Consider the following 12,880-nt stretch of genomic DNA (forward strand, 5'->3'; position numbering starts at 1 on the left):
ATTCAGAGAGAATTGAAGATGAAATTAAAGGAACGCTAAAACAGCAGCAGGAGCAGCAGCATGTAGATTTTATTTCATGTTTTATTTGAGTAAGCACATCGGCTGCAGGTCATTACAATCTAACCAAAGCATCACTGCATACGTGTAAAGCATTACCACTGATGTCCAGTTCAGTCAGCGCCATTTCAAGGTTGAGGTTATGTCAAACAGCTACAGAACAGTGCTTCTAAATATAGTCCCTCTTTATATAAAAGGCACTGCATGTGTGAAGAACAGAGACTTTTATGTCCTGCTGAGTTCACTAGTTGCTTCTGCTTTTCATCTTCCCCATCACTTCCCCTCCTGAAGCTCTGCACAAGCCATCATCGACCACCAAGCCACGCAAGAATGTATGCTCGGGCATGCACAATGAATGCAGCCGCTTCTTCGGTGCCAGCTAGCCATAGCTATGCAGCTTACAAACAGCAAATTTCGATCTTTATCCTCCTCACTTTTACTGCATTTGACAAAGCTTAGATGTTGTGAATTTACTGAGTGCGCATGATGCTTGGGATGTAACTTGCACTCTGTCGGCTGCTTGGCAAGAAATGATGATTGTTAATTTTGTTTCAGACAATACAGGGAAACTGCAAAACCTCAGACAAACAAAGAAAGAAACAAAAACCCTATTCTGACTACCTTACGGCAGGGAGCTCTGCATCAATCATTTTACATTAGTATTGCAGACTTTTATTAACTAAGCTTAACTTGGTGGATTAAACGAATTAGAGGCGGCCATGTTTTAGGATTAATAATAGAAATATTATCCTTCTATTTCAATTTGTTGTTATCGCCACAACAGGAAATTGCAAACTTGGCATGAGCATATGGTTTATAGCTTTTTGAAGGTGTAAAGGAACATATGTATAAACATAAAATATGGGCCTGAGGAAGGAGAGTAAGACATGTTCAAATAAGGCACTTAGAATTGTCACTGAATACACACACACACACACACACACACACACACACACACACCCGAATGAAAGTATTAAGTCAAAGACAAAACAAAAAGTTTCCAATTTTATTTAAAAAAACTAACCATGTATAGACATCCAGTTCATAACAGCCACTGAATTTCCCTAGCTGCGTATACAAAGAACACCAGTGGTGACCTTTTGGCAACACGGCTGAATAATTTTCAAAACAGCATTAAGAGCAACACACACAACATTAAAAAAAACACCGCAGCTCTTCAGAATCAGCTGGGCCAATCTCCAGTGACAAGAACTTGGACGTCAGCGTCGCAGTGTACACCGCACGCTGAGCTCTGTAAACAGTGTGACCTCCATAGCCTTACATGGTCCTCCACAGTGATGTGTTTCTGCAACAGAAGCTGGCTATCACAACAGGAACCCGATCCAGGCGTTTTATAGCAGACAGGAAACATGTTGTATCCCTTCAAACAACACATATTGTTTGAGCATCCACATCTTGCTGTGTAACCCCCCCCCCGCAAAAAAAGTGCATGTGTGCATGGACGCCACACTCTTGAGAATGAGGACGATAATGGGTGGAGGTACACCTGTACTTCACTTTCTGCTTTTTATCTCAGTCAGACACACCCCTGAGGCTGCACCATAAATCCCACCATCCTTATTAACATGTCAGGCACGGGACTCCGTAAGGACCCCACCTTTTTGAAAATGATGAGGTGTTTAATGAGGGGCTGCCATGGTAACGGGCACGTAAAGACGTCAACGTTTCTGCCCTCATTAGATCCTAACAACAAGTTGGTGTAGCGCAGGAATTTTTCCTTTTGTGCTGACAGCGTTCGTGATGGAACAAACGCGTTACTGTGCTGGTTGTTCTATTTTTAACCCCAGTGAGGTCACATGCTGGTGAAAAGATGGAGTCCACATAAAAAATAAATAAATATGATAATCATCCCTGCTCTTACAGTGTCCTTAGTCACCTGCAAAGACTATACTGTGCACCATGCTGGATTTAAAGAAAAGAAAGCTGTTGTCTCTGAAACACAAACGTCACGTAATAAATTGCAGGAGTGACTGACAGCTCTGTGCCAGGACTACAAGGAATTAAGCAAAACCCATGACGTCAGCTAACCGCTGGGCTTGGCAGACATAAAGAAAGAAAGCAAAACGAGGATGAGTGAAAGAAGCACAAATGAAATGTAAATAACGCAGTAAAGTAAACTATGCCCTCATGCCGTCACTAGAATTACGTCCAAGTAAATCACTTGTGAACAGTGGGGAATTATCTGAAATTTCCGGCTTCTTCTAGAAAGTCTCGTCTGTTTAACTGTTAAAGTGTGAATGTGACTGTATACACACACGTCGTAAAAGATTCAAAGCAAGTCGAGAGATTTTGCATCAAGATTATCAGTGGAAATAATGGAAATCGTTTTACTATCATGATCTCTGCAAAAGGCACACTGAAGGTCAGATGCAAAAGCTTCTTTCTTCCTGGATTTGATGAGCTTCCTGTTTGAAACGTGATACTAGGAAAGCCTTTTGAGCATCGAGTAACCTAATATGAATAAACATCTACTGGCAAACAAAGGTTGCTTTATTTATTGCATGAACCTGAACATTCAAGACAGGGAAAATGCAGTGAATCTGTGCCAGTCTGAGTGGCTGCTTAAACAAGTAGGGCGAGATTTGCCAACAAATGATTGAAGAAATCTCTTCCAAGTAACATGCTCTGCACAGATGCCCATATACTTTTCTTACTTTTACTGGATTAACTTTTAAAAACTAAGAAAACTAAGTCATCTGTGAGATTTCTACAGTATTGGATTTTTAAGTAGTCAGTAGTAGTCTTCACGCAGTCTTTTTGGTCAGCTATGACTTACTGCTGATTAATTGTAAAATTACTGATGATTGGTTAGATGCTGATTCCCAGCATGGATTTTCAACAAAAACTTAATGTAAGCCTCTAAATTAGTATAGCTTCGGTGGTACTGCCTGACTCATGCTTTTCTGGTAAAGTGTTGTTGTGTACCCGTGTAGTCCTGGAGAGCAAAGCCATCAAGTTTACATTCCCGGCGTGCTGGTTTCTAAATACCACAGATTTCTGTGTAAACCAGAGAAACTGGAAGGGGAGGGAGTCCGAATCATCACATTCACACATCAAGCACATAGATTATGACATACAAAGTAAAGTTAGAAAACACTTAATCGTAAAGATTCATCACAGAAAAATCATTAAGCTAATGACGCACAAAAAACTGTTGTTAGGCACTCTTGTGCATGATATTAAAAGTGCAAGCAGCACATAAATCAAGCTAAAATAAATGAAAATGGTAAAAGGTTATGTGTAATGTGTGTGTGTACTTAGTAAGTAAATGGAAGAAGCCTAGTCCCGAGCAGGAGCGCAGGGACAAAGCATCTCATTCTGCTCCAAGCATCACGGAGGATGGAGAGGTAATATGAGAGCCGTAACCAGGCATGAGAGAGGGGTCTGGGGATAAAGGAGGCGCACACTACTCTTTCTGAACCAGTCTTTTGTTGGTAGCAGCTCCTGTCTGCATCAACCACAACCCTTCTCCTCCTCCTCTCCCTTTCCTTGGCACAGGTCTGGGAAGGTAAGCCGACTGAAACACCGGACCCAATCCACTCTGCGTGCAACTTACTGATTCATGACAAGAAGCCGGCGGGGGGGACAGGGCTTCGTCTGACTCAAATAGCCAATTGTAACTCATTAAGGAAGAGCCCCAAAAAATATGTTTCAAAATAGATAAATAAATAAAACTGAAAATACAAACAAATGTTTGTTTGTATTTTAACTACATGCTGATGAAGATCACTGGACTGAAAGTGGACAGAGCTGAAGATTCCTTTCTGATTGCATCGTGAAAAACTAGCTTAGCTAGCTCTTGTATATACCTTAAGTCACACATTGTCTCCACATAACTGACAGAAATGACTCATTCACAGTGATAATCATATCGGAATAGGAGGAAAGCTGGGAATTTCTCTGCATGACTGCTTCTGAATTACAGTGTGACGTTCCAGAATCTCCCTGCGTGCTACAATCCCCCAAAGTTCTGGAAAAGATAACTCCTTTAAATCCAACTCTAACATAACACCAACAGCAAACGTGTGAATCATAATTGACAGAAACGATGCATTCTCACTCCAGTGTGTCAAACAGAATCGTCACTGAGACACGCACAAGGTGGGTTGGGTTTTTTTTTGCTTTTTGCTTTGTCACAATGGCTGTAGCAGTGCTGGACAGCGAGACGTAACAGTTCATATTCAATGTGGGTCAAAGTCCGCATTTGGAGGTTAGAGGCATAGCGGTACAATAAGTCATAAGTTTCATAACCAACGCTTGGACCTGCGTTTAATTTATTTTACACTCACTGACTTGTTTTTTTTCTGTCACTCTTTTTACTTCCATTTCTCGTTAGGTTTAAGCACCAAAAACTACTTGGTTAGGTTTAGAAAAAGATCGTGGTTTGGGTTTAACCAGCCCCTTTGCATCACTAACCCTGTATGCTAGGGGTCCTTTACAACCGTCCCTATGTCGGGAATGAGACCCAAGCCAGTATTATGTAAAATCAGGGTGCATCACAGAACTGATGCAGAACACCACCTTGTGCCTGTCCTTGATACACCAGCGAGTCTCTATTCTCCTTTTCTTTCCTCTTTACAATCAGTTTCCCTAATCATCATTACTCAACTTGCTCTGAATACACCTTAAGAAGTTCTCCAGAGAAAAAGCACACATGCAATGGCCCGTGTGAGGACTGTTTGTACATTCCCCATGTGCCAAGAGTGCCATGGGGACACAAACACACAAAGCTGCATGCTGAGGGCCACAATGGGCCACATTACTGCGCTCTGAGTCATCCCCCTCCTCTTTTTTTGTCTGTCCCCTCTCCTCTCTTCTTTTCCCATTTTCCTCTCCCCATGTGTTGCCTGGCTTTAGCACTGAAGTGAAAGAGCAGAAGAAAGAAAAAGCCAGAGGCTAAACACTGAACTCCAGTCATATGATAAAAGTGTGGCCACACATTTATAGAGATGAGTTGGTGTTGCTTCTGCTCTTACAAAGCCTGTTTTTGTTAAAATGTTTTGATAAAAATGAATAAAACAAATCAAGAATCCACTTAAACATACTAAACCTTATTTGCTCTGCCCACATGCCTGTATGCACACTCTTGTCACATGACACGTGCAATGGGTCAATCAGCTATTCTGTATCCTACATGACATCTATGTTACTCAAATTCATAAATCTATGATTATCCTGATTATTATTATTATTTCAAACAGTTCTTATACCACTATTGTATTCATGTGTGTGCGTGAAAAGGACAAAGGTCTGTAACTGATCATTAAAGTTTGCTACGGTCGGTAAAATATCCATTTAATGATTGAGGTGTGATCATTATACAAGGCACAGATAAAGCATTTGGTGTATATATTCTCTATATATCTCATGTTGAGAACTGTGTGCTTCTTACACTGACACTAACCCCAAATTCCCGTCAGTACTGATGTCATGTGTTTACCTACTGAGGTAGGACTTAACCCAAACATCATGGTTGGGTTAAATTAGACTCTTCCATAAAGTAAACCATGTTAAAGGCTTCTCTTTCATTTTCAGGGTTACCAGAAGGCCATTTAATATATGATTTGTTACCTGAAACTGAATTACAACAGAAAAGGAAGAACATGTGTTTGTGAAACTTCACAAATACATGTTCCAGTAGACAGGAAGTTTTCTTTTGAAACAGCACTGGGAAACTACTGGCAGTAGAACTTTGTTGTGTTTTATTGCTTTACAATGACATGATATGTTAACCTTTTATATATCTTCTTATGTTTTATTGTGAAGCACTTTGTGATCGTTATACAAATGCATTTTATTTACTTTTAGAGACAGGGCTCATTACTGAGAACAAAAAGAAACTATAATCCTAATAATCAGAAAATTGTTTCCCTTATTCTTAAGAGGGTTGTAGGGGTGCTGGTGTCCATCACCCTGGACAGGTCCCCAATCTGACCGAGGGCTAACATTAGAGAGACAGAAAACCATTTGCACTCACAATCACACCAACACATCTGAAATTGTTGTCTCACACGCCAAGAGATTCAAGGGATTTGATTTGGCCATTATCTATTCTTTCATGTGAACAATCTCAGCAGCAAATCAGGTTTCAAACACACGAAAGAAAAAAAAAATCTCCATCTTTCATCCCACCTCTCATCTTCTCTCTCTGATAACTATCCTCCTCACTGCACTGCAGGCAGAAGCGTGTGCTTTGAATAATCAAATGCTCCTGTGCAGGCTAAGCTTCCCCTACACCAGCAACAGCTAGGAGACACCAGGCACAGTCAGTCATGCAAAGCTGTTCCGCTACTACGCAAATCAAGGGGGGTGAGAGCGATGGGTTTAGGTAAGGTGAATTCACACACACACACACACACACACATATATACATACACACACACACACACATATACATATATACACACACACACACACACATACATACATATTAGGGGTGGGCGATATAAACGATATACGATAGAAACGATATAGATTTGGCCAACGATAGAGATTTTGACTATATCGCTCTATCGCGATAGCGCATGTTGATGATGTCATCAAGCTGCGCCTGTTTTGGTAGAAAGTATCACAGCGGCTACAACCATTATCATCAGTAAATTATGTGCTGACTGTAGTTTGGCCCGTGTATAGCATCCTGCTATGCGATTGCATGTGTCCCTAACCACCAGAATCCCTCATGTTAACTTTTATTGAGTGGAAAAAAAGTTGCCATTCATCCTCCAGCTTCACTGTGCTAATGTTATGCTAACATAGCTGTGTCGCTAGCAATCGCGTAGCACAACATTATATACCAGGTAGTCTAACTTCGGTAACCCTGCAAACGCCACTGCTGTTTAGTTTTCTGTCTTCATTTATGTTGGAAGTGGTAGCAGAGCTGTACGTTTTAATTAGTTTCAAAAATCTCTCAGTCAGAACATGGCATGAAATGTTTAGGTATAAACTAGCGAGCTAACTTCCTGTTAACTTCTAACTCCGTTAAATTTAATAAATTCTGTTTTCACGGATGCATGGATGTTAAACTTAATTGTTACACCCGATAAAGCAGCGACGCTGATGATTTAATTAAAGATGAAAGAATTTAGACTGTTTTTAACTCTCAGTGTTCGTTTGACTTTGGGACCTGAAGGGGACGGAGCTTTGGACCCAGATTACTCCTCACTACGGCAGCCGTAATGCTCTGACAATCCATCAAGCAGTCCATCAGCAGGCTTACCAAAGTTGTACTAAAACATTTTTTAACAGATTTCTACACGCCAAAATCGGTTCAAGGTCAGTAAGCACAACCAGAATTCATACATAAGGCACACTCTAGATTTTTGAGAAAATTAAAGGATTTTAAGTGTGCCTTATAGTGTGGAAAATACGTTATACAGAAGAAAAGAATATATCGTGATATATATCGTTATCGCACATGCTTCAAATTATATCGCGATATGAATTTTAGGCCATATCGCCCAGCCCTAATACATATATATATATATAGACACACACACACACACACGTGTATGTGCAGGTAAACCCCTTTGAAAACACTAGCTCCTTTATAGTAATAAAGGTTTAGCTGATGTTTGTCACAGTGAGATCAGAGCATTTGGCTAAGGCTGCTTAAACTGGTGAGCTGCTGCATTATTTTCACTCAATCATTAAATGTCGTAAGGCAGGGTTTGTCCTTTCACCTGCACGTCCACCTGCCAGTGTCTTGCTAATTGACAGGCATTTATTCACAGACCAACAAAGGTTTGTTCTGATAAGCAGAGTGTATTTGCCCAGGAGCTCAGACACATACGGGAGGCTTTTTAATAATCTAAGCAGCAAGCTAAAACCCACACAACATTAGATCACTACACTGAATGAAAGTGTAACTGTAGGGTGGTCACTGCACTCACCTTCAGCAACGCTCAACAAGGAACTGTGCCATTTCATATGAGCATTATGGCCTTGTTTGTCACACTGGGCCTTTATCTTGAAAATCAGGGCCAGCTGTTGAGTTACTTTACACTGGTGTAGGTTTGTGTGTGTGTGTGTGTGTGTGTGTGTGTGTGTGTGTGTGTGTCTCTGTCTCTGTGTTATACTTGTATAAGTAAGTGAGGTAAACAGGAGGTGGTGTGTATGATCCCATTCCCAGGGCCAAACTTCTCCAGGGAGGGAGATAAAGTAGCAGCCCCTTCCAAAACGGAGATGGAAACAATGGCCAGGGCTGGGGCTCTCAGTCGCAGCTGTATGTGTGTATATTTTTTTGTGTGTGACACACAAAGCGTGCATGTGTGTGGCTCCATATACTTCTGTTTTTAAGGAATGGACTGGTACTTCAATGGCAGTTTTCTACTCAGTTTAAGCACTCAAAGCCATTTCTACTACAAGTCTCGCTCAACCAATCTCAAACACATTCATGCACTGCTTTTATATATAGCATTTTAACGATGATTCAACGCACAGATGGGAGCTGGGAATCAATCCATCGATCTGCCGATTGGTAGGTGACCCGCTCGCCAACTAAATAAAAGCAACAGCTCTGCTCATTTCACAGCAGCGCGATTCCTTGCAAACACTGCTGGATCCCACACTGTTCAGTGCGTGTTAAGTGTGTCACTGCGGATTAGATCACAGACGTGTTTAACAATCCGGTAATGTGACACAGTCGACACTGACGGGGCTCAACAGGTTCTCGCTTGTGTTCGCATGCTGACATACTCTCACACACTGTTACACACCCAGTGACGTCAAGCCAGATTGTACTGCATCTACTTAATGACGAAATTCAACAAATTGTTTTCGTTGGAAGAAAAGACACGTTTAACTACTGCGGCACGCCTTTTGTCAAACTAGCTGAATGAGGGAGGCATTTGGGGGGGGGGGGGGGGGGGGGGGTGTAACAAGACCTTACCCTACTATATGCAGTTTCTGTGATTACATTTTTTTGAAGATTAAGTGTAGGACATTTGACTTATTATTTCCTAGAAAGTATTAATGTTCAAACCACTATTCTCCTATTGCAGACAAAACATTCTGTTTTGTCTGCAATAGGAGAATTGCAGACAAAAACATAACAAAAAACATGACAAAACAAAAACCCTAATAAAAAGATCAGCCTGCAGGTAGAGGCAGTGGCAGAAGGTAGACCCGAAGAGATTGCAGTGAATGAATGGTGGATGGGATGCAGTGGGAAAGAGAAGGCTGAACATGACAGGAAGCTGAAGATAAGGCAGGGAGTGAAGATGAGCGGATAAGAGAGGAAATACAAGATCAAAAGGCAAAGAGGGAAGAAGTCCAGGAGGTTGGTACTCTGAAGACAGTTAGCTGAAACAGCTGTTGTTACGAAAGGAAAGGAGTTCTGTCTATAATTTTAAAAAGATGGCAGAAACATGCAGGGAAAAGGGAAAGTAAATCATGAAAGATCAGAAAGGAAAGGGGTTGAGGCCTGTCCAGCAAGACCAAATGCATGAGTGCCGCCACAGCGTATGGCTGAATGAAGACAGACTTCTGATTCCCAGGCCACATTATCAGGTCTTGCTACATCAGGAGTAGAGGGGTTGCACTACATAGGATTTTAGATTCATAGCACTGTTTGGAAAAGTTTAGAAACAACATAGTGCTTGTGACTAAAGGCAGAATTGTGTTGCTGCTGAGGTTAATGCTCAGATCTGGAGACTAGAAAAAGCAATAGCATTGTAATTAAGATGGGGTGTTGTGTTGGAAGCGCAGCGTGCTTCTCCAGTCAGAAGTGAATGGAAAAATGTGTCAATGGAACACAAGGAGGGATCCTGTGAATAAACAGAGTCTATGACTCACCCTTTCTGGGATGGGAGAGATGACCGTAGGTGGGGGTGGCGGTGTGGATACCAAACTACTTTCACTACCCCCCAAAATCACACCACTGTAGGCATTCATGCAGTCCACCTCATGTGTTGCACTGGTGGTGTTGGCCAAGCCAAGACAAACCACCCATTGTCCAACTTTCCCACCTAAAGCTGCAGCTCCAAACAGGACAGGAATTTTGTGCTTAGGGGATTTCAGGGATTTCTAAGCGTATGCGCGTGCGTGTGCGTGTGCATGTGCGAGAGAGAGAAAGACTCAACTAATAAGGTCTGACAAAGATCAGGCTGCATGACCCTTTTTGTTTCGGTTACAATTTCACATTTTTTCCTCTCTTTTATATAAAAATAAACAGTAAACATCAGGCACAAATGAGAAAGAACACATTACAATGCACACACCATCTAAACCCCCTCAATCAGAGATTCAATTGATTTTCATATAAACTTGAGGCTGAAACACCAGCAGTTACTGTACAACACGCTGTCCCTTATGCTGACATTTGAACAGCAGAGTTTCTTTCACGGCTAATACATCTTTACAACTTTTCCAAGAAAGGAGCAGCTTGCTGAAGGTTGGAGCCTTGGTCAAAAAGAAAGGCAGGAACATCCTCATGCATTACCTTTTATCTTTTTAAGGAGTAAACTGAGGAAGAAATGGACAATCCAGCGGAAACGCAGGAAAGCCCCATGCAGGACAACAATCTAAGCAGAGGTGCAGTTATATTACAATTGACATGACACATCACTACCATATGTAAATAAAGCAAACCATGCTTATCAAGCTCGGGTTATAAGCTCGAAATCAACCAATGCCCTGTTGACAGAATTATATGTCCCATTTACAGCAGGGAAAATATTTAAAGTATAACACCTTCTAGGGCTGCACCTTTTTACCAAATCATTTGGAGGATGCTTTGAAGCTTATGCATCTTCTCAACATTTGGCATCTTTCAGCCAAGACAGCCTGACCAAAGATGTTGAAAACAACAAGACGACAGCAAAGCAAAATATAAAGCCAAGTTGTTTCTTGTTTCTTTTTTTTTCTAAAGTTTATGCTGTGGAGCAAGAACCACTAAGTGGTACCCGAAATGTGTATTTATCATTCTGCTGTGGAAACAACATTCCTCTCTCTGTCAGAAAAAGCAGACACGATTCCTTGTTGCCAGTCGCCATTTTAGAAAAGCTCTCTGGAAATGTAGCTCTGATAAATTATTTTCATAATTTATTTATTTCACACAGGCCCTGCAGAACACCTCATTTGCAGCTCCTCTGCCTTGTTAGCCTCTTCAGTAATTCAATTTTATTTATGTAGCAGCAAATCACAACAGCAGTCACCTCAAAGCACTTTACATTGTAAGTTCAAGGCCCTACAATAATACAGAGAAAAGCCCAACAATCAAACCCCCTTGGAGCGAGAACTGGGTGACAGTGGGATGGAAAAACTCCCTTTTAAACAGGAAGAAACCTCCAGCAGAACCAGGCTCAGTTAAGGGCAATTAACCTAATCAACCAAATATACCATATAAGCAAATTATGCTCGTGACTCCCACCTCACTACTTCCTGTCTCACATCTGGCTGCTTCCCCGGCTTGTCACTGTGGAGTTAAAGAAAAAGTACATGCGAGGGGAAACACGCATGAAGAATTCCATAGAAATGGACACAGGTGCCACCTAGTTCACACAGAAAAATAAATGATGTTTCAGCCTTGCTACAAGCACGCTTGAAATGACAAACTCTCAGCTTGCAGTACGTTCTTTTACTGGTATTCTGTACCGAACTCATTTTAACTGTCCTACACCAAGATAACCTGTGCAACTGACTACTTAGCTAGAGGAACAACTAAACAGGTTTAACAACAGAAAACTGTTAATGACTCCAAGGAAAGATGTACCGTGAAACAGCCGCAGGGTTTTTTTAAAATCACGTAACCTGGAAACAGTTTGGAAATTGGAAAAAGCATGACAAAGAATAAGAAATACCTGAGGGCTAAACTGAGTGTGAAAACAGCAAATATCAGAGTAAAGGAAACAGCCTCTCTTTACATTACTCAACACATCTTTTGCCATCAAATGGCTCTTCAGTTGGACTAACACTGTGTCTGATACAAATAAAGCATCAGATGCAGATGCACTGCTGAATTATCTGTGTCTCCAAATTATACCAAGAGCATGGCGGTGAGCCACTCATATGACCAGGGAGAACAAAGACTGTTGTGCACAGGAACAGATTAGCAAAGAGGGTAAACTGGCTGGAGAGAGTTACCACTGCTTCCTGGAACATTTTCAGTAATGGAGAGTTTTACAGAACGGCTCTGAGCAGGCTGTGGAAATCTGCTAATCACCCAACAGCCTAGCTGGCAAATAAAAAACACATAAACTGCTCAAACTGCCACCTTAAGTGAATGGATAATGTTATTTCTTGTATGCGTGTGGACGCACACTAAAATGTAAACAGTTTTCTGGAACTACACTATACGGTTGAATAAATCAGCACAGTTCTCAATTTTTTTTTTTTTTTTAAAAAGTAATATCTCCCATAACACTTGTTGCTTCCTGTTATAAAGAGGATGTCACTGCCCGCCCCCCCAAAAGTCATTTCTCTGCACGTGTGTTTCTTGAGGTTTTCTCTTTCAGTTAAAAGGGTGTTTTGGGGGTTTTGTGCAAGAAATCTACACTTTTCCCACTGAACATATAAAACATGATAAGGCTACAAGTCCTTTAAAAGATGTGCTTTAAAAAAATCACATTAAGGTCATTAAGGTGAAAACAGTGCGTGCAAAGTAAGACAAAAACAAGTGTTAATGATCACTGACAGCAGAAGAGAAAAAAAGATCACTGAAGCGTACGGCACAGAACTAAAATTGGCCAAATGTGTTCGTATGCCATGACATGCAAAACTTGCGATGCTGCGCCGAGGAGAAGTGAAAGCAACGTTGACCATTACAACCCTAGGTCACAATAAATGGGCGAAGCTCGTCTAATTA

General features: G+C 41.2%; 1 protein-coding gene across 2 annotated transcripts in view; it reads right to left on the bottom strand.

Moving 5' to 3' along the window:
• prkd2 (protein kinase D2) overlaps positions 1–12,880 on the bottom strand; it is a 32,167-nt gene that overhangs the window by 17,814 nt on the left and 1,473 nt on the right. The gene's annotated exons all lie outside the window — the stretch shown is intronic.

Source organism: Pelmatolapia mariae, linkage group LG14 (genome assembly GCF_036321145.2).
Source record: "Pelmatolapia mariae isolate MD_Pm_ZW linkage group LG14, Pm_UMD_F_2, whole genome shotgun sequence".
Lineage (NCBI taxonomy): Eukaryota > Metazoa > Chordata > Actinopteri > Cichliformes > Cichlidae > Pelmatolapia > Pelmatolapia mariae.